This window comes from Canis lupus, chromosome 2 (assembly GCF_048164855.1).
Source record: "Canis lupus baileyi chromosome 2, mCanLup2.hap1, whole genome shotgun sequence".
NCBI lineage: Eukaryota > Metazoa > Chordata > Mammalia > Carnivora > Canidae > Canis > Canis lupus.
The window spans coordinates 42,629,884-42,657,832 of record NC_132839.1 but is presented as its reverse complement, the minus strand read 5'-3'; the positions used below and the strand labels follow the sequence as shown (position 1 = coordinate 42,657,832).

Sequence of the window (27,949 nt, the reverse complement as noted above, 5' to 3'; positions counted from 1 at the left end):
AGAGGGAGTGGAGATTGATACGATCACTTTGGAAAACTGATGTGTATACAAAAGCTGAACATATGTATACCCTAGGGATATATGCAACAGAAATGTGCATGTATTTGCATCAAAAGACAGGATGGAAGAACATTCAGCACAGCACCATTCATAATAGCCTCAAACTGGAAACTCCCCAAATGTCTGTCAATAGTATCATGAAATGGTAAATTATAACATATTCATATGATGAAAAACTCTATAGCAATGAAAAAGGAATGCATGTACAATATTTATATGCAATCCCATAAATTAAACTCACAAATATGAGGTTAAGTAAAACAAGCTAGAATAAGAATATCCTTCAAATGATTCCATTTATGTAAGTGTTACAAACAAGCAAGACTAACCAGTGGGGTTTGCAGGCCCTGACTTCAAGGAAAGAGAGAGTAACTAGGAACAGCAGCCATTCCAGCAGGTCTGTCCCCTTATAGCATCTGCTCCCTGGTCTTTTCTAGAAGTGGGGCCCGTTTTCCACAGGTCCATCTCCCACCAGGATGCTACATCAGAGGTAGAGATTTATTTCTCCCACTTACTCCTGAGACCCATGCCCTGAGAAACAGGAGCTTACTCTTCTGACTCCATGTTTCCCTGCTTCATTTCACTTAGTCTGAGCTGGAAACCCCAATAAGGAAACCATTTTTTTGTTGTGTTATCTGGTCCCCAGATGGAGGCATCTGACTAATGAGTAATCTGCTTAAACTATGCCTAGCACATACTAAGCACATATGTAGGTGTTTGTTCTAATTATTATTATGCCTTACATATCCAGATGGGACATTTACTTCTCTCATCTCCAAGGCATAAATAATCACATGAGGAACTTTAGGATATCCCAATATACACCTAAGTTCCATAAAGTCTACTTTTTTCTGCATCCCATCCATTTAAAAAATGTTTATTTTGATTGTAAATGTTTCAAAGTTAGAAAAAAGTACAAAAAATAATATTACACACATCCAGAAAGCTTCCACCTCCCAGATTTAACAGATGTTGGTATTTTGCTATATTTGCTTTAGCTCTTTGTGGTTTGGGTTTTTTTTTTTTAAGTAAACAGAAATAACTAAGAGTCCCTCCTCTTGATTCCTCCTTCCTCCCCTTTTCTTTCACATTCCAAAGGGCTTCACACTCCTAAAGTTAGTATATGCTACCTCCACTTTAACTGTAAATGCACCTATTAAACGAGAGTCACAACGTAACTTTTAAGCTATGAATTGAAATAATATACGATCCCGATGATGACCTTTTTCAAAATGTCTTAGGCAAAGAAAAAGCAAAGAAAGGCAAAGAAAAAGAACCCTCCAGAAATGAGAAAATGTCCATTGATGGTAGATGTGGTGAGGTGAGGGGGCACTGATTACATACAGAGTATTTTCTGCCTTGCACAGAAGTCTTTCTGTGTAAATAATTACCAGGACCATAGCCCATCTAAAAGCTCCTCTCAGAATTTTAAGCACTGGTATCATCCACCACAGCCACTGCCAACACATGCTTCACAGAATCTCCAACAGCTGAATGATCAAGGTATCAACTTCTGGACTACAGCAGTTATGGGTGACACTTGCTAGAGGCTACTGGCCTGTTTGCCTGAGGCCAGGACAGTTGTGACCTGTAGGTGAAGCCCCTGTGGTTACCCAAATTCCTTCTTACCTTCAGATAGCTGACCCTGGGCTCTTTTTGTGACATTCACAGGAATTTGTAAGAACCATGCTGACAGGAGCCCCAGCACCTGTTTGATTGAGGACTGGGCTGTCACATGTCATGTGACATTAGAGATGATGAGCTGTTCTGGTCCTAAAGTTTCCCTTATACTATGGATTCCCTCTCTTTCTGGAGGGGCTCCTTGAATGTGGCCCCTGTCTCCTGTCCCTAGAGAAAGACTCCCTTGGGACTTATGAATGCCTTGGTCCTAGCATGACATCCATTTATTGCCCAGACAAGAATTTCTAGGGAGTTCCACGTACAACCCTACAGAAGCTGCTGTGCACCCTGCCATCCAGGAGGAGAGAAACAATGGGAACAGATACCTCCAGCACACAGAAACATGAAAGTGCTAAAGGAATCCAGACAAGGGAATATGTACCCTAGAGCTCTCACAATTAACTTTGGTCCCACCCCATCTGTCACAGCTGCCAGGAAGATGAAACATGGGTGCTCTGACATCTCTGGAGGGTCCTCTGGGGAACTCACAATGATGACCTTGCAGGTAGACACTCTGGCACCTTCTTGGCAATGTCAAATATTAAGCTTTCTGGGGATGGGAGAATGGCACCTGGCCCGGAACCTGGCTCCCAGGGACCTACTCAGGTACTCCTGGTTCTTGGCTAACCTGAGATTACATTTGGGTGTGTCTTTCTCCAGCTGTTTTTCAAAGGCAACGGCCTATACTCCTAGTATAGGAGTATACTGTCCCATAAAAGCTTACCTTTTCGGGTGCCTTCTTATTAAGGCCTTATTGTTTTCTTTGTTGGTACTTTTACTGGTAATAGAGTAGTTGATATAATAAAATGTATCACTATAAGAATTTGATAACTAAAAGTACCATTTAGTTCTAGAATCATTCATCTAATTTCTGAGTGGATAGGCTCATGGAGGCCCAAGGATTATCCACAACTGAATGCAATGTTATATGTGCATGATTTTTCAAGAGGGGGAAGGCCCAAAGCTTTCATCAGGTTCTTAAATGTTCTTTGACCTAAAACAAACAAAAACAAAAACAAAAACACATAAATAAACATTCAAACCATTGACCTACTGTATTGCATTCATTGATCTATTTTGCATTCAACCAGTGTAGATAGAATGTATCTGGCAATCAAAGCAGACCTAGCCCTACCCTCTGGTGTAGCTAAGAATTTTATAGGGTAGAACAACAAACAGGTAAATACACACAACTAATTACAAATAATTATGAGAGCTGTGAGGAAAGCAGAGTGATAGAGGTAATGGGGACCTGCTTGGAAATGTGGTCGAAGAAGTTCTGTCCACTGGGGTTTTAACTGAGGTGTAAAGGATGTTTAGGAGCTAGCTCTAAAAAGACAAGAGGAAAAGCATTCTAGTCAGAGGGAAGATCTTGTGGGGGGAAAGAGACTTGAGGGCTCGAGGACTGGGAGAGGAAAGATGTTGGATGGGATTGGAGGTGTAGGAATTCTGCAGTGGGTACCATGTAAGCCACAGTAACCATGTGGAGTTCTACAGATGCAATGAAAGTCACTGTAGGGGATCAAGGAGGGGACTGATATCTTAGTGCTTCTATTTCAGGACTACTCGCTCCTCCATGCCTATGGAGAGCGGGCAGTGAGAGAGGCAAGAGCCAGTGGACAGCTCTCCAAGTGAGAGATAATAGTGATTTGGCCCAGAGAGGAGGGAGAGGGTAGAATTAGGATATGAGCTCTAGAAGGGTAGATTAGGGAAAATCTGATGAGACTCGATGATGGGTTGGATGAAGGAGAGAGAATGAGGGCAATTAGGATGATCGCCACGTGCCTGGGTTGAGCAACTTGCTGGATGGGGCTATTTCCCAAGATGGGGAAGCATGGGGGAGGATCATGTTTGGGTTTCTCAAGTCCAATTTTCAAAATACTGAAACAGAGAAGAGGCTGAGAGGTGTAAAATGGTCACACTGGGCATAGGAGACTAAGCTTACTAAAGAAATGTCTGAATGCCATAGGTGTTGGGTGCCCATTTCAGGTTTAAAATCATGAATGAGGGCAGCCCGGGTGGCCCAGTGTTTTAGCACCACCTTCAGCCCGGAACCTGATCCTGGAGTCCCAGGATCGAGTCCCAAGTCGGGCTCCTTGCATGGAGCCTGCTTCTCCCTCTGCCTGTGTCTCTGCCTCTCTCTCTCTCTCTCTCTCTCTCTCTCTCTGTGCCTCTCATGAATAAATAAAATAAAATCTTAAAAAAATAAAAATAAAGTCATGAATGAAATGTGAAACCATGTCTCTCCATGTTTAGCTATTTAGGTACAGTCAGTAAGAGGGCAAATGATGAGCTCATCACCAGTTAGGGTGTTGCCAGCTAATTATGATGAAGGCAAAGGGAGGCAGTAACTATAGTTGACTCTTGAACAACATGTGTTTGAACTGCATTTTAACTGTACTCAAATTTTATTTTATTTTTAAGATTTCATTTATTCATGAAAGACAGAGACAGAGAAAGAGAGAGAGAGAGAGGCAGAGACATAGGCAGAAGGAGAAGCAGGCTCCATGCAGGGAGCCCAATGTGGGACTCAATCCCTGGACTCCAGGATCATGCCCTGAGCTGAAGGCAGACACTCAATTGCTGAGCCACCCAGGCATCCCTGTACTCAAAATTTAAATACAGCACAATACTATATGTGTATTTTCTCTTATGATTTTCTTCATAACATTTTCTTTAGCTTACTTTATTGTAAGAATCCAATATATAATACACATAACATAGCAACTATGTGCTAATCAATTGTTTATTTTATTAGTAATGCTATGGTCAACAGTAGGCTATTTGTAGTTTTGGGGGAGCCAAAAGTCACACTTGGATTTTCAACTGTGTGTGTGTGTTGGGGGAGGGGGTGGTCAATGCTCCAACTTCTACATTGTTCAAGGTCGACTGTATAGTGATTGCAGTAGAGACTATTAAGGGCTCACCAAAATCCAATCCTCTTCTTCTTGGGAGCATGGTTGGACTACATCTCCCAGATGCTCCTGCAGTTAGACATGATGATGTGCCTGGTTCTAGTCAACAGAAGGGGAACAAAAGATCTAAGGGCCACTTTCAAGCCAGGCCACCGAAACCTTCCATAAGTGTGTTTCCATGCTCTTGTCCTTATTCAGCTATTTATGTGACCGCTAGAAGCAGCTTGGGAGCTGCCATTGAGGATGGCAAAATTGCAGCCACTCTGTGTTTCAGAGATCTGCTTAAAGCTGAATAGTCCCCTATTACATATACAACACTACCTGGAACTCCCTGGATTGAGCAGCAAAATTTCTCTTACATTGAACCATTGCACCTTTGAATATAATTGTTACTAAAGTGGTTCCTGCACTAACTTTACAGTGAAAAATCATGTCAGAGGGTGAAAAAGGGATGCTACTTGATGGATCAGGGGCCACGTGGGGGCCCAGCTCTTCATCTGAAACCTCAGAGTGCTGAGTGGATTGTCTGGAGGAACTAGGGAAGGGTTTTCAGTAAGGGCTACAAATTAAAATCAACCGGAAGTCAGCCTGGGTGGCTCAGCGCCACCTTCAGTCCAGGGTGTGATCCTGGAGACCCGGAATCGAGTTCCGAGTCAAGCTCCCTGCATGGAGCCTGCTTCTCCCTCTGCCTGTGTCTCTGTCTCTCTGTCTCTCTGTCTCTCTCTCTGTCTCATGAATAAATAAATAAAATCTTTAAAAAATAAAATAAATAAATAAATAAAATCAATTGGAGACAAAAAAACAAAAACAAAACCCTGATGCTCAGGCTGTCCCCCCAGGCCAGTTGAATCAGATGATCTGAAGGGAGGGCAGGGCCCAGACATTTGTTGAAGATCTCCAGTTGATTCCAATCCACAGCCATATTTGAAAAGCACAAAACTAGAATGAAAACCTGAGTAGCCTGACTTATGAATCTTTGTCCCATAGGGTTCTACATGACCAATAGGGCACCTGCCTGAGCCTTACAGCTAGGTGAGAGACATTGAATCCCAGCCTTGACAGACAAGCCAGGAGAATACCTGTATTTAAGAACCAGAGCAGACTGCAGATCTTTGTGAGATGCCAACTGGTTACAGAGAATGGCCAGGAACCAGCATCTCGCTTTTCCCACCCCAATCCCAATATAGGTCCATCTCAGGGAAAAGGGGGTGGGGGTGGGGGGGTGTTCTTGAATTAGATAAGATTCAACTTTATTTATTTATTTTTTAATTTTTATTTATTTACGATAGTCTCACACACACACACACACACACACACACACACACACAGAGGCAGGGACATAGGCAGAGGGAGAAGCAGGCTCCATGCACCGGGAGCCCGACGTGGGATTCGATCCCGGGTCTCCAGGATCGCACCCTGAGCCAAAGGCAGGCGCCAAACCGCTGCGCCACCCAGGGATCCCAAGATTCAACTTTAAATAATCCATTTTGCCCCTATGTGGCTAAGATTTTCCTTATCTGCTAATAAGAGAAATTTTTGTTTAAAGATATATTTTAGACACTGGATTACATGGGTTTGGAAATGTGTACCTGCTTGAATGCATTTTAATTTGTATTTTATTTGAAATCAGCCTCTTTTGTCAATTCTAGGGCTTGGTGTGCTGGTGAAGACTTCAGGTCTTGGTCCACAAGGGTGAGATTTTGTGGCAATTGGTCTTCAAACCAGACTGGCTCAGTTCATGCTCTTGATTTTTGCTAAGGAGCTGCCTGAGTCCCTCGCCCTGGTTAGCTGGTTTGCAGATATAATGCAGTGTAAATCTACCACCTCAGCTAACAGGTGACTCAAGGTGTTCATGTCTGTCCCCATGTCTAGACCGTCTCTACTTCCTTTGTAGAATGAATGATATTGCTTTTTGCTTTTAGTAGATGCTTAAAAATACTAACAGATTAAGGGACAATGGTAACTATAATAGTAATGAAAATGATAATTATGATAAGAAGACATATTCTATTTATAGTTGTTCCATAGCATCACTCACTTCTGAAGGCTCTTCTCTGCCCTTTTACTGTAAATTGACTTGGCCATAATTTTTCAAAACCCATTTTAATTAAATTGTCTTTTTTAATTCCATTGTCTCTTGCCTCTTCTAAATTTGTAGATGTTTTCTAAGTTTCAAATTGTATATATAATCTTGTATATTGCAAAAATGTATAATATTTATAGATTGTGTACATTTTTATAAATAAAATGCAATACAAAGAAAAATATTTTAGATGGTCCTTGCTCTCACCATACTGATAACCCCTGTTGAAAAACTTAAAATAATGCACCCACAGACACATAGAACCTTTAAGCAGTGTGTTAGGGTATGAAATGCCAAATAGAAGCTGCCTGTGACACTCCCTAGGCCCCCGGGCCTCATCCCTTTCCCCAAAGAGAGACTTAACTACTGTTAGGAGTTTCTTATTATTCTTTCCAGAAAGTGAAATGTGCATATGCCAAGACGGAATTTAAAAGATTCTTTTTTTGTAATTCACACTGAAAGGAGCTTGTTATATCCACTGTTCTGAAACTTGCTTTTCTTCAAGTGACATATCTTAGAGATCATCTCATATCAACATGTATGGATTGACTTCATTTTTAAAAAAGCTTTTATTTATTTATTTGAGAGAGAAAGAGCATGAGCAGGGGGAGGGGTAGAGGGAGAGGAAGAAGCAGACTCCCAGCTGAGCTGGGAGCCAGACTCAGGTCTTGATCCCAGGACCCTGAGATCATGACCTGAGCCAAAGGCAGACACTTCACCGACTGAGTCACCTAGGAGTCCTGGATTGATTTCATTTTTTGACTGTAGATGAATATTCTACAAAATGACTGGGATATATTTTATATAACATTTCTCCCGGATCTTTGTCTTATTTCAGATTCTTGCCATTTATAAATAATGCTGCAGTGGACATCCTTGTAGATCTACCCGGAAAAACTTTTGGGGTTAAAATTTATGCGCTAAACTCAAATTGGTGTTTAAAATATCTTAAGAGATAATTGATTGTTCAGATCTTTAAAACTACACATTCAGGCTGCAAGAGCGGTATATCGCTGAGGTTATTTATGTTACCAATACATGTGAGGTAGGGAAAGAGCATTTGCCTTTCTGCACTGCCAAGTTCTAGAATCAACATGAGCAGAGGCAAGCAGTAGAGGAAAAGCTACACTTTTCTTCACTTCTAGAGTCAACACATCAGTGATATTTCTGTCCCTGGGTGACCAGAAATGGCCCGGGAACTTGTGAATTCAAAGCACTTTTTCTTGTCCTTAAGCTTACTCACTGTGTCTGTCATTTGCTCTAAGCAAGGAGGAGATCTGAAGCAAAAATAGAGAAGTGTCTTTTGTGGAACGTGCTGCTTTCTGATACCCTGCCTGGGAGAGCTCGAGAATGCACATTGAAAAACTGCTTAATATGTAGTACAGTAAATATAGACTCGATGCACATGTAACATTTCCATCCGGACAAAAGGGTTATATCCAGTCTTCCAGTTTCCCTTCTCAGAGGCAGCCACTGTTGTTACTGATGAAAATTTGAGAGAAGGATTTCTCAACTTTGGCACTGTTGACATTTTGTGCTGGATAATTCTTTGCTGTTAGAGAGGAGGAGGTGTTCTGGGCACTGTGGCATGTTTAGCAGCATCCCTGGCCTCTACCCACTACTAGACATGCCTTCCAGTTGTCTCCAGATATTATGAGATGGTCTTCCTGTTGAAAACCACTCGTCTAGACACACACATGCACACACACACACACACAAAACACATATTATTATACTATTGATTATGTATATATCATATAGTGGAAGTTGAGGCTAAAGTATCTCAATGTGAACATCCTTCATGTTACAATAAGTCTAGGGTTTCTCATTGAATTTAAGCTTGATTGTTGAACTTTTTAAAAAGGCTATACCCAGTGTTTAAAAAAAAGGCCATTTTCAAACACCTAATTTGATGAGGATATACTGTTTCTTTTTATACTGTAGCTTGAATTAATGTATTTTATATTTTTTTGTAGTCAAACATAACTCAGACTTCTACATAACTTAAAACCACAGACTGTCGGTCTTATTCGAATTGCAACTTCTGTAACAGATTTCAGTCAATTTGGATTATATATGTTCTTATAGTATATACTATGGTATATACTGCATATACTCTTTTATGATTATACCATACATTATTTATCCTATCTCACTTTGATAGGTATTTGTTTCTTTTTTTGAATTATTTTGCTGCCTAAAGCAATTCTGCAAAAAATATACATATTTCTATGGGGTTGATTCTTAGATATGGAGTTGCTGGTTCAAGGGTATGTGCATTTAAAATTATGATAGATATTAACCAAATTGCCTTCCAAAGACAGTGTACCAATTTTCACTCTAACAATGCACGAAAGTGCTGTTTCTATACACCCTTGCAAACTCAGTGTGTTAACAAACTTCTTCATATTTTTAGATCCAAAAGGTGAAAAATGGAGTCTTTCTGTAACTACAACTTTGCTGTGTTCAGTTCTAGAACAGGTATTCTGATGAGAAGTTGCTCAAAAATGTACCCTTTTGAATACCCAAAGGTCAGGACACAGAATTCTAGTGAAGAATTTTGATGAAGCTCTTCAATCTTTTATTCGGCAGGCTGAGTCCAACTTACCCCAAGCTGCTGAAAACTTGCAAATGCTTCTCAAGGAGAGGACCCAGCCCATTGGAACAGTGTGTTTAATTCACGCTGCAGCATGATTTCTGGAAAGATATGTATACGTTAAATACTTTGTTGCAATTTTCTCTGGTAGTCACCCTCTTGGTGCTGAGAGATGCTGTCTGCTTTAATCTCTGTGCTGAATTACAGATATACATGATCAAATAAAGTCAAGACAGGAATCAAGCCCCATAAAAATCTTGCCTACAGCATGTACCAAAAAAAGCCAGTTGTGCCAAGGCTATGCAGGCCAAGCGAAGCCAGGGGTTGTGCAATTACCCAGCAAAGGTTGAAATTTCTGACAAAAACAGGGACCTCATTGAAAATGTAAGCATAAAAATGAAGCCTCATTATATATTTTTTAAAAAGGCCATTTTGATGCTTCTCTAATATGAACATTGAAAACCATGGCTTCTGACCTCCAGTATTTCCTTTCTCTGTAAAGCCCAGGATAAAATAGATTTTCCATTCTCAGATTTTCTGGGTTGGTCACTTTGGCTCTAACTTAAACCAAGTTTTCAAGCAGTTACATCAGACCAAAATGTTCCACACTTTGCTGCTGCCTGATTAAAGACAAAGATCCATTCTTTTACTCAGGGAACATTTATCCAAGCCTACTATGTGTTAGGTCCTCAGCTATAATCCCGCCAAGGCAATAATGTATAAGATGCCATGGGGTTAGCGCCAGACCTCATATTAAAGAAGTTCGTCCGAGAGAAATTGGGAGCCAGGGGTGTGGTGAAGCTTTGCCAGGTTGCACGGAGGCCTGCAGAACCACCAGCAGGGAGCTCTGGGGGTTTATCAGAGTCTGGTGAGGGCTCCGTTAACACAGCTATGCGAATGGCAGGGCTCTGTCTACCCCGTGCAGGGCCACACGAGGGCTGCACAGGGGAGCATGAAGAGCTGTGGGAATAAAGTTTTGTAGTAACAGAAGGGTGAGATGCCCCCTGGTTCTTACAGGAGAATGTGATTTGTGTGTTTTGAATAACTGTGTGGACGGGCAGGGATATGAAACCTATTAGGTTCAGGACCAGGTTGGGTGTGGCTGGTCTGGCTGATGAAGGAGCTAGCTGGGCAGTGGGCACATGTCTGTGAGAGCAGGGAACTCATGGTTAGGACCCGGGGAGGTAGGTAGCACATGGAACTTCACGCTTTACAATATAATCTGTTCGGTTTCTCTTCTTTATTCATTCATGAGAGACAGAGAGAGAGAGAGAGAGAGGCAGAGACACAGGCAGAGGGAGAAGCAGGCTTCATGCAGGGAGCCCGACTAGATCCCCGGTCCCTAGGATCAGGCCCTGGGCTGAAAGCTGCGTTAAACCGCCCAGCCACCCGGGTTTCTTATTGGCAATCTTCGTTTTGTGTCTCTTTGCCCTCAGGAGCCCAAGGTTAGCGCTGAGGGGAGGGACTAAATTCCTGCAAGTAAATAGTCTAACTACACGCAATCAACACCTGCTGCTCAGACATTGTGATGTCTGTTTTCTTTCTGTCTGTCCGGCATGCAGGCCTCTTTCCTCTGATAATAGCATCCCACTTTGGAGAAACTACATCCCTAAATCCCAGTCCTTTCGCACCTCCTCCCAGGACTCAGGGCCCGGGGTGGGGGTGGGGTGGTGTGGGGTGGTGGTGGTGGCTAGTGACCAGAAAGTGACCAATCAGAGCGTTCTATCACCCTGGCCACAGTGACTGGATCAGAGCCAGACATGGGACCCAGGCCAGGCTTACCTTTGGGATCTTGCTAATAAAATTTAAAGAAAGCTCTTTCTCAGGGGAAATTGTCTTAGTCCTTTCAGGCTGACATAGCAAAATATCGTAGACTGGGTGGCTTATAAACAATGAAGTTTATTTTTCACAGTTCAGGAGACTGGAAAGTTTAAGATTAATGTCCAGACAAATTCAGTGTCTGGGGAAAGCCCATTTCCTGGTTTATAGGCTGCTGGATTCCCTGTATCCTCCTATGGCTGAAGAAGCTAGGGAGTCCTCTTTCATGAAGAGAGATGCTAATCTCATGAAGGCCCCACCCTCAATGCCTTATCACTTCCCAAAGGCCCCACCCACCTCCTAATGTCATCACACTGGGGATTAGGTTTCAACGCATGCATTTAGGGGCACAGAAGGGTAAATGAGGGGAGAGAGAGAGAGAGAATATGAATATATAATATTTAGCTTCCATTCCAGCAATGTTGGAATTGGAAGTACTCCTAAATCTGTCAAACAAGCCAACAAATTCTCCCTCTTTTAATTTTTGGCTTAAGTTGATTTGACTTGAGTCTCTGTCATTTGCAGCTGAAAAGTGCTGACTAACATTCTGACAGTTGCCTCACCTATGCCTTTTGAACAGGAAGGAAACAATTTGTGCCCTCTTTCTGTTCTTCGGATAAAATAAGCTCAGTCCCATTTCGGGGATTTTACTCTTCTCTCTGCCTGAGACACTCTTCCCCAGTTCTTCATTCACTCAGCTCCTTTGTCACCCAGCTAAAGTGTCACTGCCTCAGAGAAGCCTTCCCTGAACCCCCAGCTCTGGTATCCACTCCTTTACTCTAGCTCATGGTCTTGTGTTATTTTTGTCATGGTCCTTACCTCATCTGACACTTTCTTGTTTATGTATTTTTGTATTGTCTGTCTATATGACTAGAAACTTCATAAGAACATGGAGCTTTTCTGTAGTTCCAGGGCTTAGAACGGTGCCTGGCTCATAGTCAGAGCTCAGGAAAATTTGTGGAATGCATCAATGAAAAACCACATGTTTAGCTACTACTGATATGCATACATGTAAGTGCTTATGTGGGTGCTTTATGTAGATTAATCAATCCTCAATATAACATTTAGTAAGGATTGTTATCATCCTATATGCACAGAAGTCAGAGTGTGGAGGGGTTGAGAAACTTACCCAAAGTTACATGCCTGGGAAATGGCAAAGGTGTAATTTTAAAAAGGACATTTTAACTCTAAAATGCACGGTCTTATTTTTTCATTGACTCCCAGATTTGTCTCAGTCTTCTAAAATTCTGACAGATAAAAATCCTTGTTAGATTTCAAATTGCTATTTGGGAATGATTTGTATAATGTGGCCACCACAGAGAGAACTGACTTTTTTATGAGATCTTGAGGGACACAGGCCTAGAACAGGTCTAAATGGACATCCTATTAGACATGGTGTAGCCTAGTAATACTTGGGATGTGTATTGAAAGAAATTGTTAGGGGGAACTAGGATGGTTCCAGCCTTTAGAAGAAACATCTATGACAAAACTACACAAGCAGAGCAGACAATAGAGAGAGATCATGATCACATATTCATGGGGTAGATGTGAATGGGATACTGGGGAGGGTAGTGAAATGTGCCTCCTCTTTGGATGGAATATAGAAAGTGAACAGAATAAACTCAAGGTATGGAATTACTATAATTGACATATGAATGCATTGTTGGTTGTAGAGAGAATCACAAAGTCTGAATAAACTCTGTGCTGAAGAAAAAAAATACAATATAACAAATGACAACATATAATAGAAATTGAAAGACTTATTTGAAGTTCAATTGCATAAAACATCCAGCTGTCAAAGATTCAATTTCTTACATTTTTAAAGTTTATTTAATCTTTATGTAGACTTTGACACATAGACTACAAATTGAGCAAAGGAAAAGTTCTTTTATCCCCTTCTTTGAGAACCTGAATTCATCCTTTTCATCATCAGGCAGTCAAGAATAAAAGCCTACATGATATTCAAATAAGAAAAGTGAAAACAACATTTTTAAGGACTGAAAAAGATGTAATAGGCAATGTTAGAAGTTAAACATGTGTGTGTGTGTGTGTGTGTGTATTTTACACTTTGATATTTAGGAACAGCCACATGGCAGCCATGGACTATTATTTTGTGTAGTAACTGGAAACATTTTATTTTCTGTGTTTTTAACTCTTAATTCAGAACAATGATCATCTCAAAACATACATACTTATAAACATTTTACCAATAGTTTTAATATTGACCAATTTGAAGTTGAGCCTACTATTGTGAGATATTGTGAAAATGCTACAAGTTATATGAATTCCTTATATGGTTATTGAAGAGTTGAGTAAATTATAGGATACTAAAATATTCTCCTAAAAAATTTTTTATCTTAAAATAGTTTTTGACTTACCAAAAAGTTGCAAACATCATACAGAGCATTCACCCATCTTCCTCCAGGGTTATCTTACATGAGGATAGCGCAATTTTCAAAACCAGGAAATTAACATGATGTAACACTATTAATTAACTATAGGCTTTATTCGAATTTTGCTAGATGTCTCTCTAAGGTCTCTTTTCTACACCAGGATCTGATCCTGAATCCCACTCTGCATATAGCTGTCAGTTATTTTATAGAATGTCCCTCAATTTGTGCTTGGTTGATGTTCTTTCATGATTAGATACAGGTTATAACCTTTTGGCAGGAACACCAAAGAAGGGATGTGCCCCTCTCATTGCACCATATCATGGGGTACATGAAGTCCATATACTTTGTTACTCGTTAACTTGGTTAAGTTGGTGTCTGCTGGGTTTCTCTATTGAGAAGTCACTATTTTTCTGTTTGAAATCAATAAATGTCTTGTAGGGAGCTACTTTGAAGCTATGTGGATGTCCTTTCTCTCATCATCCTTTTACCCACTAATGTTTGCATCTATTGATAGTTCTTGCTTGCAACAGGTTAACTGTGGTGTTTGCCTGAAGGGGGTTTCTGTATTGCTCTCATTCCTTCTGCATTTTTTTTTAATTTTGGAAAGAATTCTCCAATAAGCAAGATCTATACTTTCTTTCCCATGTATTTATTCAATCAATTATTTATATCAGCATGGTCTCATGGATATTTATCTTATTCCATAGGTTATAATCCAATGCTAGGGCTATTAGTTGCTTAAATTGGTTCAACTTTTGCCATTGGCAGTTCTTTCAGGTGAGCTCCTGTGTCTCTTTGACATGCCCCCACCATTTTTTTTAAGCAATCCCCTGCTTTCTGGCACCATACGTTTATCTAGTTTGTTTTCCTTTCCCAGTTCTGGAATCAACCATCTCTCCAAGGAGCTCTGGTTCCTTTTACTGGAAAATGGCATTTATTTATTTATTTTAGAGATTTTTATTTACTAAAAAAAAAAAAAAAAAAAAGATTTTTATTTACTTGAGAGAGACGGAGTGTGAGCAAGCATGAATGGGGTAGGAGGGTGGTTAGAGGAAGAAGGAAAAGCAGATTCCCCACTGAGCATGGAGCCCAAAGAGAAGCTTTACCTCAGGATCCTGAGGTCATGACCTGAGAGCCCAAGGTAGATGCTTAACTGACTGATCCCCCCCAGGCACCCCTGGAAAATGGCATTTGGATCTGAGCATTTATCATGGAACTTGCAATAGAGAAAGAAAGCACGAGAGGACTCTGTCTTCGCACACATACATTAATGATGTATACAGTCCAAAGTGGATACATAGTGATGTATATAGTCCAAAGTGGATTATATTTTTGTCTTTAGATTTAACTCAAAATGTGGAATTTTGATTTTCTGAAATATTTACAAGTCCTTAGATCCTATGTCAGATTTACAAGTAAAATATACAAGTAAAGTAAGTCACTTTACAAGTAAGATGTAGTTTTTATATGTGGTATTTCTAAAAAGGACACAGTTACATTTGGAGAATTCACTAATTTGGGGTAACACATTTAAAACTTTCCGTTTTGTTTTTACACCTTTTAAAAAATTTAAGTATAGTTGACACAGAATATTACATTTCTTTCAGGTATACAACATAGTGATTCAGTATCTCTATAATCTGTCACCATACAACACTATTATTGGTCATATTGCCTATGCTGTACCTTTCATCCCTGGGACTTATTTATCCATAACTGGAAGCTTGTACCTCCTATTCCTCTTCACTCATTTTGCCCATCCCCCTACCTCCCTCCCCTCTGGCAACCAACAGTTCTCTATATTCTCTGCTTGTTTGTTTATTTATTCGTTTTGTTTTTCAGATACCACATATAAGTGAAATCACATGGTATATGTCTTTGGCTTATTTCAGTTTGCATAATACCTTCTAGGTCCACCCCTATTGTTACAAATGGTAAGATCTCATTCCTTTTTATGGCTGAGTAATATTCCATTGTATATGTGCCACTTCTTTCTCCATTCATCGATCAATAGACACTGGGTTGCTTCCATATACTGGCTATTGAAAATAGCAGTGCAATAAACACGGGAGTACATATATCTTTTCAAATTGGTGCCTTCATTTTCTTTAGGTAAATATCCAGCAGTGGAATTACTGGATCATATATTTTTATTTTTAATTTTTGGAGGAAACTCTATATTATTCTCCACAGTGTCTATGCCAATGTGCATTCCACCAACAGTGCACAAGGGTTCATTTTTCTCCATGTTGTCACCAACACTTATTATTTCTTGTCTTTTTTATTCTAGCCATTCAGACAAATGCAAGGTTATATCTCCTTAGGATTTTGATTTGCATTTCCCGAATGATTAGTGATGTTGAACATCTTTTCATGTATACTCATGCAAGATCGAGACTTCATGAAAAGTATTTATTGGGACACTTTGCCTGGTTCACACCATATTTAATAAATATTAACTTTGTTTAAGCGTCAGGGACACAAGATTGAACATGCCATGGCCCCTGTCTTCTAGCAGTTCACAAACTAAAAACCCTTCGAGGTTTCCCTAGTTGAGATAAACTTACTTTTTTCTATTAACCCATTCTTTTTTAATGTTGTCCCTCTCATCCTTCTTCCACTCCATAAGCTATTTCTCTTTTTTTCCAGCCCATATACTTCAACTTCAAAATTCTGCTTAAATTTCTCCTCCTCTAGAAAGCCCTCCCTACATTGTTCAGTCTCATCTAATCGTATCTTTCTTCAACCCCACAAGAACAAGGACATTTTTGTCCTGTGGGCACCTCGATTTCAGCATGAACAGAATGGAACTCCTCCTCCTCCTTATGTCCACCCCTCTCAATCTCAACTTCCTCCAGTAGTGTTCCCCACTTAAATGATGTTGCCATTATGCACCTGGGAGCCCAAACCAAAAAATCTGGGAGGCAAACAGAGACTCCCCTATCTTCCCTAACCCCACATTCAGCAAAAGCAAGGTCAGTTCTACCTTCCAGCTATCCCTTTGTTTTGGTCCTGCTCTCTCCTTAAGGTCAGGCAACTGTCTTCATGTAGGTCCTCTTTCTTCCTTACCTTAGAGACCATCTGCCTTGAGTGAGTCTCATGAAAAAGCAGATCTCAAAACAAGGATTTTGGTGTGGGTTGTTTATTTGGGAGGTGATTCTGGCAAGGGCTCTGAGGGAGTGGGGATGTGGGACAGAGGAAACGAGGAGAGACAATGAAACATGGCTGAGTGGGTCACCCCAGAGGACAACTGGGGGGCCGATCCACTGTGACCTCCTTCAACCCCACCCTTGAGAGACTTTGGGGAACATGCTTCAAGAACTGTCTTCCTGAGGCATGAGGAAGCTGACCCCAGCCCTCTCATAGGGCCGAAGCGTGCCCTCAATGGAGTCACACAGGAAGGTATCAGCATGGTCTGTGGGATGGTCTGTGGAGCTCTCTGGAGTTGGGAAGTGTGCGTGTGGGTGCTCTGACAGCAGTGGCTGACTGACCGTCCTGCCTCCAGTCCTGCTCTCTCTCAACTACTCCCAACTATTGCCCTAAGTGATCCTTCTAAAATGTCAAATAGATCAAATTATTTCACCATTTGAAATTTGTATTTCCCAAATGGTCTAGCTGGATTTACTAAGGCTCTGCACTATCTCACCCTTCCAGCCTTATTTCCTACCATTCCCTAGCACTTAATCCAGACTCCAGGTGCACTATACTAGCTGTGGTTTCCCTCTTGGGCCACACTTAAGGGGCTCTGCACAGAGCAGGCCTTTTGCCTAAAGGCTGCTGCTGATAAATATTTAAGGAACCTTTATTTCATTGTCTGTTATGTGCCAGGCACTGTGCTAGACATTTTGGATCAACAAGGAATGAACCACAGTTCTTGTCTTCAAGCAGCTCATTCTCCAAAGGGGAGGAGATAGTCATAAAGTACTTCAACTCAGCGTTATACTACAGACATTCTCTTAGAGAAAATGATGCCTAAGAGGAGACTTGATGGGTATAAAGGGAGTTTACTGTGCACACAGGAAGAAACGGCCTGGCATGTGCAGAGAAACTTCTTAGATTTCTGAATGGGGATGGTGAGGTGTCTGGCAGGAAGAGACGAAGGCAATGCTGGCCAGGTGGTCAGGGATCCCTGCCTCCAAAGGAGTTTGGGCTTTATTCTTCAGATCAAAACACAATGAGGGGGCCCCTTCTTCATCCTTCTGGACACTTTGTAGTTTCACTGTGGGACTGCCTCCTCTAAGAAGCCCTCCAAATATAATTCTCTTCCCTTCTTAGATACTCATCATCTGTGCTCTTCTAGTGTCCTTGAAAGCCTCTCTTGGTGGTTAGCAGACTGGCTTGTGTTTCAAGGTGGCCTGCCAGCCCCTTTGAAGGAAGGGCTGTTCTTCCTCACCTCCATATCACAGTGCCTACCACAATGCTGAGTCCTTTAAGTTTAGACATACCTGGATACCTGAGTGTCTTAAGGGGGCCAGAAAGAGTTGGAGGAGTGACAGACACTGCTCCTCAGAAGTCCCCTCCAAGCCAATGACACATACAAGTGTTTTCTGCACATGGTCTATGCCACGCTGAGTGCTAGAAGTTGCTGGAGACACCGAACTTCAGATACATGCTTCTGAGACCTGAAGAGAAGCTGTGATGATTTCCTAAAATTGGTTATTCTAATTAGAAACAATAGTGATTATGTTTTGCTAATGTATCTTACAATAGCTGTGGTCTGCAATCTTTAAACTTTCTTCCATTTTCTTTGCCTGCTTTCCTTCCTTTCTTACCATTCCCTGAAATTCTTAAACAAATCCTTTGACATGTAGGAGGTGGTGGGGAGAGAGGTATTCTCTTAGGGGATGCCATCATTTTTTTCATTTTTACTTTGGCTGGAGTCACGACCAAGTTCACTGTCTTATTTTCTGGAGTGACCAATAAATAGCATTTGGATGAGCTGGGAGTGAGCAGTCTGAGCTAGTCTTGTGTGTCCCAGGAGGGTCAGCTTCTGGAGGAGTGGGAGATGGGATGGAGCAATGAGAGGGTGAAAATCTCTTTTGGACAGTGTGTTCTCATTGCCCCTCTTCTCCTTCCAGGGTGAAGGGCAGGGGGGGGGGGGAATTGAGGGAGCTATTGCTCACTGTCCCCTCCACGTCAGACCCTAGGCTTTGAAGGAAAAGTATCAAAGTCTTTTCCTGGAGCAGAGAAGTCAAATGCAGTTGCTTTTGCACTTCTGGCAGGTTAAAAAAAAAAAAAAATGCATTTCCACATGATTTGCTGATTTACACCAAATTTTAATCTGTTTTCAAAACTTGCCTATAGTCCTTGCTGTTGGCTCTTCTGAAAACTGACACCGCGGGGCTCTGAGGAGAGCTCCAGGTTTATTTCCCAGGGTCTGGTGTTTGCGTGCTGCTTTTGTGCTGGGTTCTCCCCAGTACCTTGCCCCGTCCTTGAGAGAGGAAGCCTGGGAGCCTGCAGCTTCCTTTGTAACTTCCCAGTTCCTCTGCCCAGCCTCTGTGCATCTGCTCACCCACCCGGATCCCTGTGTTTCAAAGTGCTGCGGTACCGAAGTTCTCATCTTCCAATGAAAATAACCATTCGGGTTTGTGTTCATTGCAGAGGCACCTCTGGGTGCACATGGGGCTGTGGGGCTGTAGAAACTCTTGTCGAGGTTAGCAGGCTTCAGAGCGCAAGGGCCAACGATGGCTCACCTCCCAATGACCTTTGTCGACAAAACCAATGACCCCACAAAACAGAAGGGCGGTCCCTAGCACACGTCCCTTGCACTCCTCTCAGAAAAGTCGGCGTGCAGAGTGTGGTTGGGAGTGCTCAGTGCTCTCCCCTTAGACTGTGACCTCGAAGAGTCACTGTAGCGCTCAGCTTCCCTTTCCTCTTCTGTAAAATGGGAATAGAAACCGAATGCATCTACTTCACGGGGTGCTGTCAGGAATGCAGGAGCTGTCATATGCAAAGCGTTCGCCACATATTCGGCGCTCCAGGCACACTCCAGCCACGCCTGTTAGCTTAATTCGCTCTTGCGGACGAGGGGGTTGGGTCTCTCCCGGGACGTGGGGGCGCTTGGCTCGCCGGGCTGAAGGGGGCTGCCCGCCCCGGGCCCGGGTCCCGGCAGCCGCATCGTGCCTGTTCAGCTAGGGTGACCCGGCGGCCGCCCCGACGCGAGCACAGGTGCGGCCCCGACCACAATGAGGGCGTGGGCGTGGGCGTGGGCGCGTGCGTGGCGAGCAGAGGTCTGCGGGGGGCCGGAGCGTCCGGAGGGCGGGGGCGGGGGCGGGGGCGGCGGGAGAGCGAGGCTGGCCGCGGCCCCGGGCGCTCGGCGGGAGGTGTCTGGGCCGGCCCTTACGGCTGCGCCTGGCACCGCACTCCGGGCGTCTGTGGAACTCGCGCCCCGGCGCCCCGGCCCCGCCCCCGGGGGCTCCGCCCCTCCGGGTCCCCGGTTGGCTGGGGCCGGCGGCCTCGCGCGGCGATTGGCCACGCGCCGCGTCACTAAAGCGGCTCGCGGCCCCGGCCCCGGCCCCCGCGGGCTGGTCCGGGAGGCGGCGGGGGAGGGCGGGGGCTGCGGGGCGCGACGCCGGCGGGCCGCCCCGCCCTGGGAGGCGCCGGGGCCCTCATCAAGTGACCAGTATCCCTTCCAGGAGAACACGGTCCTTCAGAGGGAAGCGAGCTCCAGCCTGCAGCCCCGGCGCCAAACCGCCGTCATCTCCTTCCTGTGCCGGGTGATCCGTCTCCTCACCCACCCGGAAAAACATAGTCCGCCCCTCGCGTCCTTGTGGAGCAGGGCTCGCTTCCACTGTGACTCTTTGCCCGCACCCTCGTCTTTCCCATCCCAAGTGCTCTAGGACGCACCGAGAGGATAAGTCAGCTCTCGAAGAGAGGCCTCGAGGGGGAAAACAGAGAGGGAGCTGAGGGCAAGGGAGGGAGAGGCGAGGCTGGCGGAGGGACACCGAGGACCGCGGCCTAGTGCGCATGCGCGGCGGCAGGAACGAGTTCCGGTCTGGCCGGGGCCTGTCTCCTAAAAATAGCCCCGGTGTGGGGATCCGTGCGCGGATGTCCCGGCGAGTCCCGGGCTGAAGGAGGCGGCTCCGGGCGGCGCTGAGCGCTGGTGGCTGGCCCGGGCTGCGGCGTGTGCGCGCTCGCCAGCTGCGCCGGACACACGGTGAGGGCCGCGTCGGCGGGGCTCCGTCCGCGGGGTCGGCGGTGTCAGAGGGGGCGGCGTCTCGGCGAGGGGCCGGGTAGGGGCTCGGGGGCGCTGGGGCGGGGGGGGGGCGGCGCAGCCGAGGAGGGGCGCCCGCGGGGCTCGGGGGACGGCGGGGCAGGGCGGCGTCCGGCTGGCCGGGGTCGGGGTCCCGGGCGCGCGGCGGCGGCGGCGGCGGCGGCGGGGCGGGGGGGTGGGCGCGGAGGGGCGAGGCGCCCGCGGAGGTGGGGGCGGGGTGCCTGGAGGGCGGGCCCGGGGTCCGACCCGGGTCGCGGGCCGGCGGAGGGGGGCTCGGCGGCGCGGGCTCGGCGCGAGGAGCCTCCCCGTGCGCGCACCGCCTTCGGGGCTGGGGGGCGGTGGTGGACGACGCCTCCTTGAAAGTTGAGGGAGTTCCCTGGGGGCCCGGAGCCCCTCTCGGGCGGAACGCCGGAAGGCCCTGTCCTCCGTCCTGCTCCCCGCGCCCGGGTCCCCCCAAAGGGATCGGCTCCTCGTGCCGGGGGCGCTCTCCTCTGCGCCGTGGCTGGACTTGAAGAAGTTCCCCCACTTCTGCTTTGGGAGAAGGTTGGTCGAAGCGGGCGGAACGTTTAGGTCCGAACTCTTGGCGCGTGTGTGGAAATGTCAGCGGCCGGGGGGGTATCTGGGGCAGGCAGGGAGGCGGCCCGGCTGGGGGCACCTGCGGGACGCGGACGCCCTCCGGTGCAGGGAGCCAGGGAGCCGGCGCGGGGAAGGAGGGCCTGCGGGGGAACAGCTAGCAGCCCTCACGTCCCAGTAGAGCCCAGCTCGCGGGGAAGGTTTTACGTGCTACAAACTTTGCCTTTTAGCTCTAATATTCTCTGTCTTGGAGCGGTGAGGATTAAATTCGTAGATGAGATAGTGCAGACAAGTTTGGAAGCGGTGAGCATCTCTGAATTAGAAAAACAGCCTCCCCTCCGCGCCCCCGCCCCCGTGAAAGTATAACTATAAAAATGTTCTCCAGACCTGAAGTGTGATCCCTGGCATACGACGAGAGTCCCCTGTCATGGTCCAGTAGGGAAACGGTGGGTAGATTAAAGAAGTGCAGCATAGGGTTGACCTGCATTTTAGTTTACAAGATTGGTATTGCAATTCGCTATTAGAAAGGCCTGCTGTGTGTGATGTATTAATCATGGTATAAGTATTTTTAAACAGATGTCTAAAATTTTTCAAGTTTTTTTTTTTTTTTTGTTTTGTTTTTATTTAGCGCAACATGTTCCCCCTATGTCTCCTATCATCCATTACTATGTGAAGAGAAGGTTCTCCAAAGCCGTAATTAGGTGTACGTTACACAAGAGTACTTTCCCTTTAAGAATCCAGCTGTGTTGTTTTGGCAACTGCCAAGTACTCCAGTTGTCAGTTTTAAAATCTGTTACCTTGGCAGCACTTGAACAGTCTGTGCAAAAGGTAAACAAAATCGCTTAAAAAATTTTTTTTTAAAAACAAAAATGGCACTTATTTTAATATGAATTTACAAGGTGAGGATGAAATAGCTGTGTTGGGCTAATACGGCTTTTGTATGTACGTTTTTGTTTGGGGTTCCTTTTTTTTTTTTTTTTTCCTGGTATATGTTTGGTATATGTTCAGTCTTTACTCTTTTTTTTCCTGTGAATGGCAACTTCTCTTTTAGAGAAAAAAAGTCAAAAGTGTTTTCATTAAAGTGGATGCCAGTTTTAGTTAGACTTCTTAACAAACATAAGGAACACATGTGTCCTACAAAATATTAAGATTGATTCTGGAATTACTTTTCTTAGTGAGCATTGTAAACGGTTGTGATAATGGTGTTATAATAAAACACTGTGAAGAGCTAAAGGTAGTGGTTTACTTTGCAGACCCAGTCTTTAACAATTCTATTGGAAGAGTGCTTCCAATAGAAACTTATTTGTTAAAGCAGTCAGTGATGGTGAAGTAATAATGACTTTTCTAAACATAATTATTTGCTATTTCATTTAATTCACAGTATTGTTATATATACAGCCATGGTTTTATTCATATTGGATCAAACGTGATAAAATTTTATTTAACTCCTCAAATTACTTCCCAGCAAAAGTTTATAATGTTGAGGGAATGAGAGGTGGAGGGTGTTCAGTGGAAGGAAAATAGCTCATTGGGCCACAGAAATAATAATTTTAATGTCACTGTGTTGAATTATAGTTTGAGAATAATCTCCTTCCAAATTCTCTGAGTTTCAGTGTTTCTTTAATGGGTATGTGTGTTAAAGATTGTTTTTTGTAAATGCAACCGGAATTAATCTTTGAAGGACATATTGAGTTGTTTTGAATGGTGATGTTTTATTTTTCAAAGCAGTTGCATTATAGCTTTGTATTTTCCATTTAGAATGCAATACAGATTAATATTAGTTTTATTACTATTCAAGCAATAGCAATGTCACTCATTAATTGGTTATCAAGAGAGAAATACCAGTGTATTCTGAGGGTGGTTAAATAATTATGGAAGTGTTTTTTTTTTTTTATTAGAACATGATTTTGAAGTTTGAAATATTTCAGTTAAATCTTTCAATAGATTTGTGCTCTGATTTAGGAAAAGGAAACTATAAACAAACTTGGTTTTGGGAAGTAGCATGCTTGTCAGTCAGGTTTTGAAAAGCCACCTTTTCTTCCCCCCTCCCTTTGCCGCTTATAAGTCTGGCAAGAGAAATTTAGTCTAATATACAATGAATGATGGTCTTGAATTTTCTGTGGGCGTTTCCACTTTCATATATTTTGTGTTTTAACCAGACCATACTCTTTTTTTTTTTTTTTTTTGAAGAAGTGTTAGTGGTATATAGGGATGCTACAGAGTATTGCTGAAGTTTTTTTTTTTTGTGATAGAGCACTGAAAATACTGCTTTATGGCTTGAGAATGATCAGTATTGCTTTTTTTCTAGATTAGAAAGAAAACCTGTGAACATTCTTAGTAAATTGAGAAGTGAGTGCCTTCTAATGTTTAAGTAATAAGAGAAGTATAAATTTGGAAAATCACATCAATCTTCTAGTTAGATAACCTCCTGCAAAAGAGCACTTTGACACGTCCTGCTGTGTTTGCAAGACTTTGTCATCACATCTTGGTTCAGATCCCGGTTCTGCCACTTATGAAGCTATGAGACATCATCTATAAAATGGGAAGGAATTATACTACCTGCCCCATGGAATTGTTAGCATTAAATGAAATAATGGGTGTGATAGTTCCTAGCACACTCCTGAGGCTTAATGTACAAAAATGCATATTGCCTGATCTCCCTTCATCCCTTCCTCCATATATCCATTTCTCTATACATTCCCTTATTTTCTATGAAGACTAAGTAAGTACTCTGCCCAGTACCTGAATGTTTAGTGTCATGACCAAAAGGACTTCATATAATGTATAAATATAGGCGAATGCTCATTTATTTTGGGGGCGTAAAAATCCCAGCATTTTAAATTCATTTCAGATTATACATGAAATGTTTATTTGGCTGTTCTACATGAGGGTTTTTTTTTTTTTTCTGCAATCATTGATTGTAACCTCCAACAGTCTTTCCAGATGTTAAAAAAAAAAATTAGAGTTAAATGTAAGTATTTTCCCTACTCTTTAATGAAATATGTCTTTTAGTAATTATCTAAATTACTAAAGGAAGTTGTATTCATACAGTATTTGAAATTTGAAATTAGAAAAATATTTTTATTGCCTATCTGGAATAGGTATATTTTAAAAATAGCTTTTCTTTAGTGGGTAATCTTTGAGTTTTTATATGTCATTTTACTGCTGTATGGAACTAAATGTTTTTGTCTGTATGCTTTATCTGTGTAATCTATAATCAGTGGACCCTGTGTCCAGCTTATTATAATAAGGAGTATAAACCCATTTATTAGTCTCATGCATAGCATATGTGTTGGCACATGTTTAATAAATAATGTATTTTTATACAGATGTTTGTTATTTACTGGTTTTAATAATTATGCTTACAATTGATATTTACTGAACTTAATATATGAAATTGTCTTGGTAATCAATGAAATCACAAGTTTATGAGTTAAAAAAAATTAGCTTTGTGAGGTGGATAGAATACCAAATATTTGAACATTGGTGTACGACAGCAGGAAATAACTGATAATGCTGAAAGCCAGAGGAATTGTTAACATGGGTGAAAACCCAGATACTAGTTGATCAGAATTCTAATAAATATCAGTGAAGGCACATCATTTTTTTTTTTTTTAAGATTTTTATTTATTCATAAGAGACACACAGAGGCAGAGCCCTAGGTAGAGGGAGAAGCAGGCTCCCTGGGATCAGGACCTGAACCAAAGGCAGACTCTGAACCACTGAACTACCCAGGCACCCCAAGGCACATCTTTCTATGGTTGTCTTGAGTCAATACTAATTTTGTTTTTTTTCTTATACAAGAATATAAATTTTATGAACTTAAAAAAGAATTCAACCATTAATAAAATGATATGTTTTGAGAAATATTTTGGTAGTGGGTAGTAAATTTATACTACATAAGCTGGACCTTTTTACCAGGTTATTTTTGTTACAAACAGCATGCATATGCATGTTGACTTGGATTTCGAGGTATGATTTGTGATCTTTGGAACAAAGGGATACTCTTCATTCAGCCTGGTAAAATAATTTGTACCTGTTGGCTTAGTAAAACAAGGTGCTGTTGCATTGACTAATACAATACCTGTTTACCGGTCTCACCTCTTATCCCTTTTACATGGAGACTGGAATTCTATTTCTAAGATTCACATGTAAATGTCATTCTTTTAAGGAAAACTTTGAAGACACAAAATCAGTAGAGAGGCAATAATTGAAGGGTTAAGAGATTAGCCTCTAAAATCAAGACCGCCTAAGTTAGAATGCTCAGGTGCTCTGTGTTCTTTGGCAATTTCTCAATCTTCTTGAGGCTTGGTGTATAAATAGTGATACTGTCTTTTTCATAGAGTTGTTGAGAGGATTAAATGAGATGTATACTATAAAGCCTTTAGCACAGTGCTTGGTACCTAAAATGCAGGAAGGAATTTTGCTCCCTACCATACTATCACTGTTGCTTCTGCTATTGCCATTATTAGTCATGGCTCACTTTGTAATATGATTCTGTCTGATATCTTCACTCATTGTTAGCCACTACCCTTCAGTTTCTGTGACCCAATTAAGCCAGCTGTTTGGTCTTCCCTGAAAATACCATGCATTTTCATGCTGATGACTACCACTTTTTTTTTTTTTTAAGCCCACAATTTTTCTGAGCTTGATATCCACTTGGAAATCTAGTTGGAATCCCAAATATAATATTAGCCATATGACTGAAATCTAGCTATTTATTCCTCTCCCCCAACTTTCTTCCTCTCTCCTACCCCTGAACTCTGCTGTCTTTACTGGCCCTTCCCCATCTCAGTGAATGGCAGTAATCATGCCAGAAACTTAAAGATAACACTCTGGATTCTTTTTCATTTCTTTCAAATCCAATCCATCCACACTCTCTCTTGAACCTTCAGAATTGATCTTGAGCCGGTCTACCTCTCTTAGTCTTCACTGCCACCTCTTTATTTCAAGGCATTATCTCTTGTATGAATTGCTGTAGTAGCTACCAACCAGGCTTGTTCTTTTCTTGCTCCTCAGAAGTCCTTCACAGAGCAGCCGTAGGGATCATTGTAAGATCCGAAATCATGTTATTTTTCTGCTTAAAATCTTCCTGTGACTTCCCATTTCTCTTGAAATAAAATCATGGCCCTGAATAATATTTCTGCTTCTCATTCTTCTTCTCATTTGTTGTATGGGAGCCACACAGTCCTCTTACTGTTCTTTAAACTTTTCACATCTTTTCCTATTTTGCACTTTTTGCCCTACCTGGTTGAGATGCTCTTCACAAGGCTGGCCGACCTAACCCTTAGGAACTTGACCCAGATCTCACTTTTTCATTGAGGCCATCCTTTTTATTTTTTTTATTTTTATTTTTTAATAATTTTCTTTTTTATAGAAGTCTTGAGCTTTTCTTGTTATTTTTTTAAATTTTTTTTTTATTTATGATAGTCACACAGAGAGAGAGAGAGGCAAAGACACAGGCAGAGGGAGAAGCAGGCTCCATGCAGGGAGCCTGATGTGGGACTCGATCCTGGTCTCCAGGATCACACCCCAGGCTGCAGGCAGCGCCAAACCGCTGCGCCACGGGGGCTGCCCGAGGCCATCCTTTTTAATGTTGCACTTTGTTAATTACTCTCTTGTGCATCTTATTTTCTTCAAGACGCTGTAATTTGTACACATCTTATTTGTTTAGTTATTGTTCATTTATTTTTCCATTACCTGAATGTAAACTCCATGAAGGCAGAAGCCTTGTCTATCTTGTTTTGATAACTGTCTCCCCCAGTATTAGCACATTGCTTGACAGTTCGAAGACAGAAATATTTGAACTAATGCTTCTGTATCTTTGTTCATATTTTTGCCAGAGATTGGAATGCTTTTACCTTTAAGTTGTAGTCCGGGTGTCCTGTATGATACCGATTTTAGTCTCTAGACAAAATTTGTCTCTTTCTCTTGATACAGACTCTCTTTGAAGAGTAATTCCCTTTTTAGAATATTAAAGGATTGTAATTGATGTCATTTTCTTCAGCTATTCAGAGTTCCAGTGTCAAAGACTTATTTTGTTCTTTGTGTATGCTTAGTAGCTACCAATCTGTCCTGGTGCCGCTAGTGAATCGCTCAGTAAATGTTGAATGGAAGATGTCCAGACCAACTAAAATGACTAACCACAAACCAGTTTACCCAAATTAGATTTTTTTTAAGGTTTATTTTATTTTTTTTAAAGATTTTATTTATTTATTCATGATAGACACACACAGAGAGAGAGAGGCAGAGACACAGGCAGAGGGAAAAGTGGGCTCCATGCAAGGGGCCCCATGTGGGACTCAATCCTGGGACTCCAGATCACACCTGGGCTAAACTGCCGAGCCACCCAGGGATCCCTACCCAAATTAGATTTTAAAAATTGTAAAGTTATTTTTCAGACTTTTTGCATTTTCTATACATATTAACATGTTGTAACTAGCATTCTGGGTCAGGACAGGAATGTCAGAGGTGTTAAGCCCAAGTGGCATTTCCTGAGATTCCATTTTGCCTTCTTTCTGGGCAGCGGGTAGCCATCTTGTCTGAGAGCTGTATTTCCAGTTTGAAATGCATAACCTAGTAAAAATAAAAACAGTGTTGGAAATTATAGTTACTGGT

General features: G+C 42.6%; 1 protein-coding gene across 42 annotated transcripts in view; it reads left to right on the top strand.

Moving 5' to 3' along the window:
* The first annotated feature begins 20,096 nt into the window (after positions 1-20,096).
* Positions 20,097-27,949, top strand: part of MEF2A (myocyte enhancer factor 2A) — a 191,268-nt gene continuing 183,415 nt past the window's right edge. For 11 of the 42 annotated variants that reach the window (XR_012016859.1, XM_072797031.1, XM_072797022.1 and 8 more), the window contains exon 1: positions 20,102-20,701. The gene's annotated coding sequence lies outside the window, so the exon portion shown is untranslated. Of the gene's footprint in view, positions 20,702-21,013; positions 21,302-21,959; positions 22,160-27,949 lie in introns of those variants that run through there. The other 31 variants (XM_072797077.1, XM_072797058.1, XM_072797167.1 and 28 more) reach the window with 10 other exon arrangements.